Raw genomic sequence first — 8,346 nt, 5'->3', positions numbered from 1 at the left:
TGTGCAATAGCAAGCCCAAGGTGTTGTTGAGTCCTTTCAAGTAGTGGTACCACACCAAATACAGACTTATTTGACCAAGAGCTCAAAGAGGGTATATGACAATGGGTTCCTCATCCTCATGTTCGTGACAATGGACTCAACAGGGGAAGGAAAAGAAATACTAGTAAGCTTTTCCTCTCTATTAGCAAATCAAAATAAGTTACACAATGAAAGGTACAATGTCTTTGCAATTCTTGCACATGTGAAATAATGTGACCAAAGAAACCAAAAGTTTTTTACTGAGAGAATGAACACACATTTGGCATAAATTAAACGCCAGATCCCATAAATCACCATGAAGTTAGCCCCTTCAAGAACTATCCTCTTCGCATTCCTAGTTGTCTAATGTTCAATTTTTTGTAACATGATTAAGATATTCTAGTGATGTTGTCACTTTTAAGATTCTTAAAGTTTTGGAAAAATCATTCCATAGGCTTGTGGTAAAAAACATATGGTTCCCTATTGAGTAGATTAAGACCATCTAGCATAAAATATGTTGAGAGTGGATGGATTAATAATGTATTGGTTTGTATAATTTTATGAGATAATATAATTAAATCAACTTTAAAAAAAAAATTATACATATATATATATATATATATATATATATATTATTTACAGTGTTATGAAAAATAACCTTTTATTTTTTATTAAAAAAACTTTAAAACATTAAAATTTTATTTTTAATGTTTATTTTGTTTTTTTTAATATAAATATATACAAAGATCTCATCAAAAGGAAGAAGAGATCATATATTAATAAGAGGAAAGAGCATCTTCTGCAAGTTCAGGGTTGATTTCATCACCCAACCACTATTCCTCTCTAATTTTGAAGAAGCTGAAACTAGTGAGGTATTGGTTGTGATTTTCTCAATCAGAAATGAAAACAGGGCGGTTGAAAGGCTAGACTAATTTTCTTCGAGCTGGGTGAACATCCTATCCTACATGTGTCTACTAGACTTGAGAGAGGCCTGCAATTCATGAGGAAAAATGTGGAGTAGCTTTAACAAAGAGAATATTAGTGAAAAGTATGAGCAACACCGGGAAGAAGACAATGTCAGTGTGGACAAGTGGTAGGAGGATGGTTCCATGTGTGTGGATTTTAGCATGTGTCATCTAAATTTCAAAAGTGTGATTGAGAAGTTTATAATTAATTAACACACCTTTATTATGATAAACAAACTTCTATTATCATGTGTTTTATTTTATGGAAGTAGTCGTTAGCTTTAGTAATGTGAACTCCAGACGAGGTGGTTTCTCTTTTAGTTGTTTTTCTTTTATCTATATTTTCTCACAAGATTACCCCTCACTTGCAGAATAAGGGCTTTAAATTGTTCTGTTTCTTCTTCAAATATGGCCTGAATTATTGCATCCACTTATACAGGCTGTTGAAGTACTTGTTATCTTTCATAATGTAATTGTAAACTCGGAAATAAGTTGTACTCATAACAAATTCAAAATCTGGAATCAAAACCTGTTTTGCCCTTTTCTTGTACTATTTTTTCTTAAAGAATAGCCATGTATTCTAAGTAGAGGTTAATTGGGTCTGTGGAATCCCAAATTACTTTCAACTTTTATCATTCATAAGTGTGGATATGATGTATTATTGTTGTTGACTTCAATGACTTGGGCTATGGAGACGATATAGAAAAATGATCACCATCACATGGAGAAATTTCTATAGTGCAGTCTACAATGAGAACTTTGGCAGGTGCAGCTTCATCTATCTTGACCACTATTAGATACAATAAAAACGCATCTTCAGGTGATCACATAGCTCTTTCTCTTTTACTGTTAGTTTGATTTCAGAACATGATTTAACTTTTGAATTTATGTATGTGTCTCTGATTCATTTGTAGCACTGCTAGTTCTTAGTTCTAGAGAAATATTTTATAAGTTTAAAGGAATTTGAAAATCATTGCATGTTTACTTTGGGAAAAAATAAAAATAGGTTTCAAGAACCTTAGCCAGTCTTGTTTCTTTGTACACGTTAGATTTCATCGATGATCTCTTAGTTTGGTTTTCATGTTTTTATTTCCATTGGATTTGTGAGTCATCCTTGCTTTTTCTAGTGCTCGTATTTGAAATTTGTGTATATGACCAATTGGTGTACATTATCAACTTATGAATTGGATTTTGTGTGAAAAATATTCATTGCCTTTCTTTTTTCTCATCTATTTCATTTTTTTCCCCATTGGTGGCATGCAGGTAATTATGGTGAAGGTAGGTCATCGGTCATGAAGATGGCCAGGAAACTACTAAAAGAATATTGGTGGAAAGGATTTTACAAAGGTTTTGGAGCATGTTTCTTGAACCTGAACTTGTGTGGAACTTTCATGATTGTAACTTACAATTTTTAGTGTAGTTTAAAAGTTTCATAATTGTGGGTACCATTGATGGTTATTTTCTCTTTATATTTTTTATTTACATTCTTCTATTTGTGGACGAAATTATATTGAGTCTAACTATGTGAAGAGACTTTAAATATAACTATTTATTTTAAGATCCTTTTGTTATACTTATAGACCTTGGGGAAGTTAAAGGAAAAAAAGAAATAGCTTTCAACATCTCTAAGAAATTTGTGAACTTGCAAGTGATTTTCACCTATACACGTGAGATGATATATATGATGATGATAGTGATGATTAAAGTCCACTAATACCAATATGGTATATCAGACTTTAATATCGGATTTAATATCTTACTTCTATGATAAAAAAAAATAAGGGAAAGAAACACTCCAAAATCACTACAGTTCTGGCTTAACAAGTTAGGAAGGTTGGATGTGTTGGAAAATCAGAAAGGCAGAAAGATTTTCTTTAAGTTGAAAATTACTTGTGATATTCTTATGTTATTATTAAATTTCTTATGTTATTCTTTTACTTTAGTTCATAAAGCAATTACCAAAATAATAACACGAAGATCACATACATCAGATGTAGGTGGACAGTTAGGGAAAAACCCTATCTAGGGGAAAACCGAGTCAACAACTCTTCCTTTAATAGTTTTGTTAGAGTCCTATGTTATATAGTAATCAAAATAAAGTTTGGTATTTTTATTATTAGTAAATTTTTAAAGCGTTTCTATGATCTAATAGAGATCAAGTCTTGGTGTCAATTTAGGATGGGATATATTAAAGTTTTGAGTGGTAAATAAAATCAAGTTGTCAATGTCTCAAAAGGTCTAGGTTTAGCAAGTCTAGTGTTAATGTGTCATCCAATTCATGAGTAAAGATAACAATGGGTTTTGGTTTTTCATCATTAAGTCAATTTAGTGGTGTATTTTTAGTCAGTTACAAGGTCAACTAAGGAAACACATCATATCCTTGTCACCACAAGTTGTTGTTGTGCTTCTCCTTTGTGTTACGCTTGAACAATTTAATTTGAAAAGTCATCATTAAAGTTAAGGCAGTCCTCGACCATGTGGAGGATTATAAAGGCATGTTTGGATTTAGAAAAAATCATTCAACACATTACTGGTCCCCCTTAGATGCTCTGAAAATCAAACAAAAAGTTGTTGCATTTTGGCTACATGGGATTTGTTGTGCTACTGTCAAAGGCATTAAAAGATCAGTGTTTTTGGCACTATTTCTTATGTATGGAGGCTCAAGAATGTTTTTAAGATTGTAAACACCATCAATCAACTATTTTATTTAGTCATAGACTTCAACATTTGGTCAAAATAATGCAAGTGAAATTCGTTGCACTCAGTCACTACGCTTTTGTTGTAGGTGATGATTTTCAAAGATGGGAGTTTACAGTTTGAACAGATGCTATCCAATAGGTATGTGATGTTTTAAAAGTTGTATTTCACATGTGTGACACATTCAAAATTCTAGGAGGTGATAAAAATAATGCAAATCATGAACTTGTTGTGCTTAGTCTCTGTGCTTTTGCTGAAGGACGTAGCGCAACAAATTTGTTGTGCTTCCACAAAATCAACAGTTTGACCTTCCACACAATCAATAGTTTGAACTTGAAATTAAAATCCAAACCTCCTAATATTGATTCATATGGTTATGACAAGTGCCTTGAAGTTTTTTGCATATTCGAACCTCTCCCTTATGCAATCATTCAAGCATTGATTATATAGTATGAAAAGGAAGTTCATTGTGCACTATATGTTTTTGTCATCATTTTCAAAATCATTTTATGACCAAATGGAAATGATTTTTTTTTTAAAAAAAGAGGTTTTGTAAAACACTAGCTGAATAAAAAAACTCCTTATTTTTATTCACAGGTTTCATAGATTGTAATATTCGAATGAAACTTTACAACCTATATTTTAGATTTCGTCATTTCCTGTTTTAGTCATGATATTTGGGTGCGGATTTGGAGCTAAAGAATAATTTTTGAAAAATGAGAGAGGTTTCTATCAATCACAAGCTCATATAAAAAATACTCCTTAAATTTTTTAATTGTAGGTTTTAACCCCATACAGAAATTACTTGAATACGAATTCTAAAACACAGAAAATAAACAATGCGAGAGAATAACACATATACACATAGATTTTCCCTTGGATTCCAAAACTGGGACTACTAGCTTGATTTTTCATTATTTTCCTTTCAATGTCACAATATATATTTATACATGCTGAAGCATCCAAAATCATGGACCGAAAACCATCACATCCAAAAAAAATGTGCGAAAATCATACAAAAAACCATAGGTGCGTCCACCCAACCTAACATAGGGTCCAAAAACAAAATTTTCTAGGGCGCTGCCCTGGACCCCATAAAGTGGGGTTACGGGTACCCCCAAACCCCCTGTTAACTGCGTGGAAAGAATATAACACAACCCAACATTCTCCCACTTGTTGTTTTCTTTCCACAAGGGGCCACAAGAGAGCTTAGTCATTTTTCTAGCCCTGAAACGCCCATTGTCTCTCTACACCAAAAGAACTTCTCAGAGCTCACAGATTTTGTCAATGCATCTGCAGTATTCTTAAAAGTGTCCACCTTTACCAGCAACACCTTTTTGTCTTCTATCATTTCTCTCACAAAGTGATACTGAACATCAATGTGCTTTGTTTTTGAATGATATGCGGGGTTTTTTGCCAAGAAAATTGCACTTTGGCTATCACAGTCTATCCTTATAGCTTCCTGTGCTAACCCCATACTTGAACACAATCTCTGCAACCAAACTACTTACTTGCTTGCATGAGTGGTTCCCATGTATTCTGCCTCTGTAGTTGATAGTGCCACTACAGATTGTTTCTTACTCATCCAACTGATTGCACCTCCAAATAGGTTAAACACATACCCACTTGTAGATCTTCTCTGACCCAGATCTTCAGCCCAGTCTGCATCAACAAAGCCACGAATATTCAACACTCTGTCCAATCCCGGTCTTCCTTGGTAGCACAAACCATAATCACTAGTGCCACGCAAATACCTAAAAACCCGCTTCACTGCTGTCCAATGCTCCTTTCCTGGTTTTGACATAACCCTGTTCAATACTTCCACTGCATGTGCAATGTCTGGTCTAGTACAGACCATTGCATACATCAGGCTACCGACTGCACTTGCATATGGAACACGGGACATGTCCTCTTCCTCTTCTTGTGCCTTGGGACACTGTTCAGTAGATAACCTCACACTTATAAGAATAGGAACCATCACTGGTTTACTATCCTGCATATTAAACCTCTGCAATATTGTCTTGACATACTTCGTCTGGTTTAACCAGAGCTTCCTCTTTGCCCGATCTCTTTTAATTTCCATGCCCAAAATATAGTTTGCAACACCAAGATCTTTCATGTCAAATTTGGAGTACAATTGGGTCTTCAAATCCTGGATAATTTTTTTGTCATTTCCAACTAGCAACATATCATCCACATACAAGACCAGATAAATAACACGGTCACCAATTAATTTAAAATAAACACAGTGATATGCTTTGCTTCTTATGAAGCCAAGTCCCCGTAAAAATGTATCAAATTTCTGATACCACATCCTTAGTGACTGTTTTAACCCATACAAAGACTTCTTTAACTTACATACCAGTTTTTTCTTACCCTTCACCACAAAGCCTTCAGGTTGCTTCATGTAGATCTCCTCTTTCAGATCCCCGTGAAGAAATGTTGTCTTCACATCCACTTGTTCTACCTCAAAATCAAAAGCAGCAGCAACAGATAAAAGTAATCTAATAGAAGTTACCTTGGAAACAGGAGAAAAAATATCACCAAAATCAATTCTCTGCACCTGAGAATAACCTTTTGCTACCAACTGAGCTTTGTATTTCTCCACCTTTCCTTCTGCATTTGTTTTCTTCTTGAACACCCATTTGCTGCCAATGGGTTTCCTTCCAGCCGGCAACTCCACTAGATCCCAAGCCTCATTTTTGTACAAAGATGCCATTTCATCAACCATGGCCTCTTTCCAGAGTTTTCCATCCTTTGAATCCATTGCTTCCTTCACAGTTCTAGAATCATCATCAGTAACAGACAAAGAAAAATTTGAACAGAAAGCAGATGGACTATATCTTTCTGGTTGCCTTCTTTCTTGAACCGATCTTCTCACAGCCGGAGTTTGTGGCTCTTCATCTTCTGATTCCTCCTTTGTTGTAGAGTCTGATTCTTCCTCCTTTAGCTCAAACTCTATCTTCTCAAGTTCCTTTAGCTGGAATTCATGTTTAATAACATCTTTCACCTCTCTGAACACCACATCTCGGTTGTACACAACCTTCCTTGTTACTGGGTTCCAAAGCTTATAACCCTTTAAACCATCCTTATACCCAATAAAGATGCACTTTTCAGATTTACTGTCCAACTTGGTTCATTTTTCCTTTGGAACATGTACATATGCATCACATCCAAATACCCTTAGATGTGAAAGAGAGAGTTTCTTACCAGTCCATAACTCTTGTGGAGTCTTATCCTCCAACGTTGATGAAGGTGACCTGTTGACCAGGTAACATGTAGTATCCACCGCCTCTGCCTAGAATTCCTGTCCTAACCTAGCACCATTGAGCATGCTTCTTGTCCTTTCCATCAACGTCTTGTTCATTCTTTCTGCAACTCCATTTTGTTGAGGTGTATATGGAGTAGTCTTCTACTGTGCTATACCACACTTCTTGCAGAATTCTTCAAATTCCTTACTGCAAAACTCTCCACCATTATCTGTCCTTAGTACCTTTATCTTCTTCTCTGTCTGGTTTTCCACTAGAGCCTTAAATTCTTTAAACCTGTGAAAGACTTCAGATTTCTTCTTAAGGAAATATATCCATGTATTCCTTGAGAAGTCATCTATAAATGATACATAGTACATAGACTTACCTAGTGATGGAACCTTCACAGGTCCAAACACATCACTATGCACAAGCTCTAATATACGTTTCGCCCTCTTACCACCAGATGGGAAGCTCACCTGATTTTTCTTCTCATATACACAATTTTCACAGAAATCAAAATCCAGAGAGCTATTACTCATACCTTCTACCATACCTTTACCATGAAGAATTCGAAGGCCCTTCTCTCCAATATGTCCAAGTCTTTGATGCCACAGCATGGTCTTTTCTCCAGAGACCACTAGATTTTCTACTCCACTTTCAGGAACCATGGAACTCTTGCACCCATCAACAACAGTGCTACCTTGTAGCTTGTATAGAGTTCTAATCCGAACTCCTCGCATCAATACCAATGCTCCCCAAACCATCTTGCAGGTATCTTTCTTGAACACTGTTTTTACACCTGCATCATCCAGTTTGCTAACAGAAATCAGATTTCTGGCTAATGCAGGAATATGTAGAACACCCGGAAGTGTTCTAACCCTTCCACCTTGCAGATTCAACTTTACTTTTCCACGACCAATGATTCTAGCCTTCCTGTCATCCCCCAAGAAGACATCACCACTATCATATTTCTCATACTCACAAAACCACTATCTATGGGGAGTGAAGTGAAAGGATGCACCTGAGTCAATCAACCATGCCTCATGATCTACATGTGTACTTGAAGAAGCCAAATACACATCCCCACCTTCATCTGAGGTGGTTTTCGCCTCTGCAGAAGGAGCCTCATCAGATCCCTTTCCTTTGTGAGGAGCTTTAGCTTTACAGTCCCTTTTGAAGTGACTTTCCTTTCCACATTTCCATCACACGACCTTTACAGGTTTTCCTGGAGATTTAGATCTCCCTCTAGATTTAGATCTACCACTCGATGACTTATTTTTGTTTCTGTTCTTGGACCGTCCTCTTACATACAAGGCATCACCATTTCGGCTCTCCCAATTTTTCCGTCTCATCTCCTCCATCAACAAGGCTGAGACTATTTCGTCAAACTGCAAGGCAGTTGCATTGCTACCTAT

The sequence above is a fragment of the Pinus tabuliformis genome, chromosome 3_2 (assembly GCF_031772625.1).
Source record: "Pinus tabuliformis cultivar Carrire ecotype Pingquan chromosome 3_2, CPIR1, whole genome shotgun sequence".
In the NCBI taxonomy this organism is placed as follows: domain Eukaryota; kingdom Viridiplantae; phylum Streptophyta; class Pinopsida; order Pinales; family Pinaceae; genus Pinus; species Pinus tabuliformis.
Note: the sequence above shows the minus strand (reverse complement) of the source record.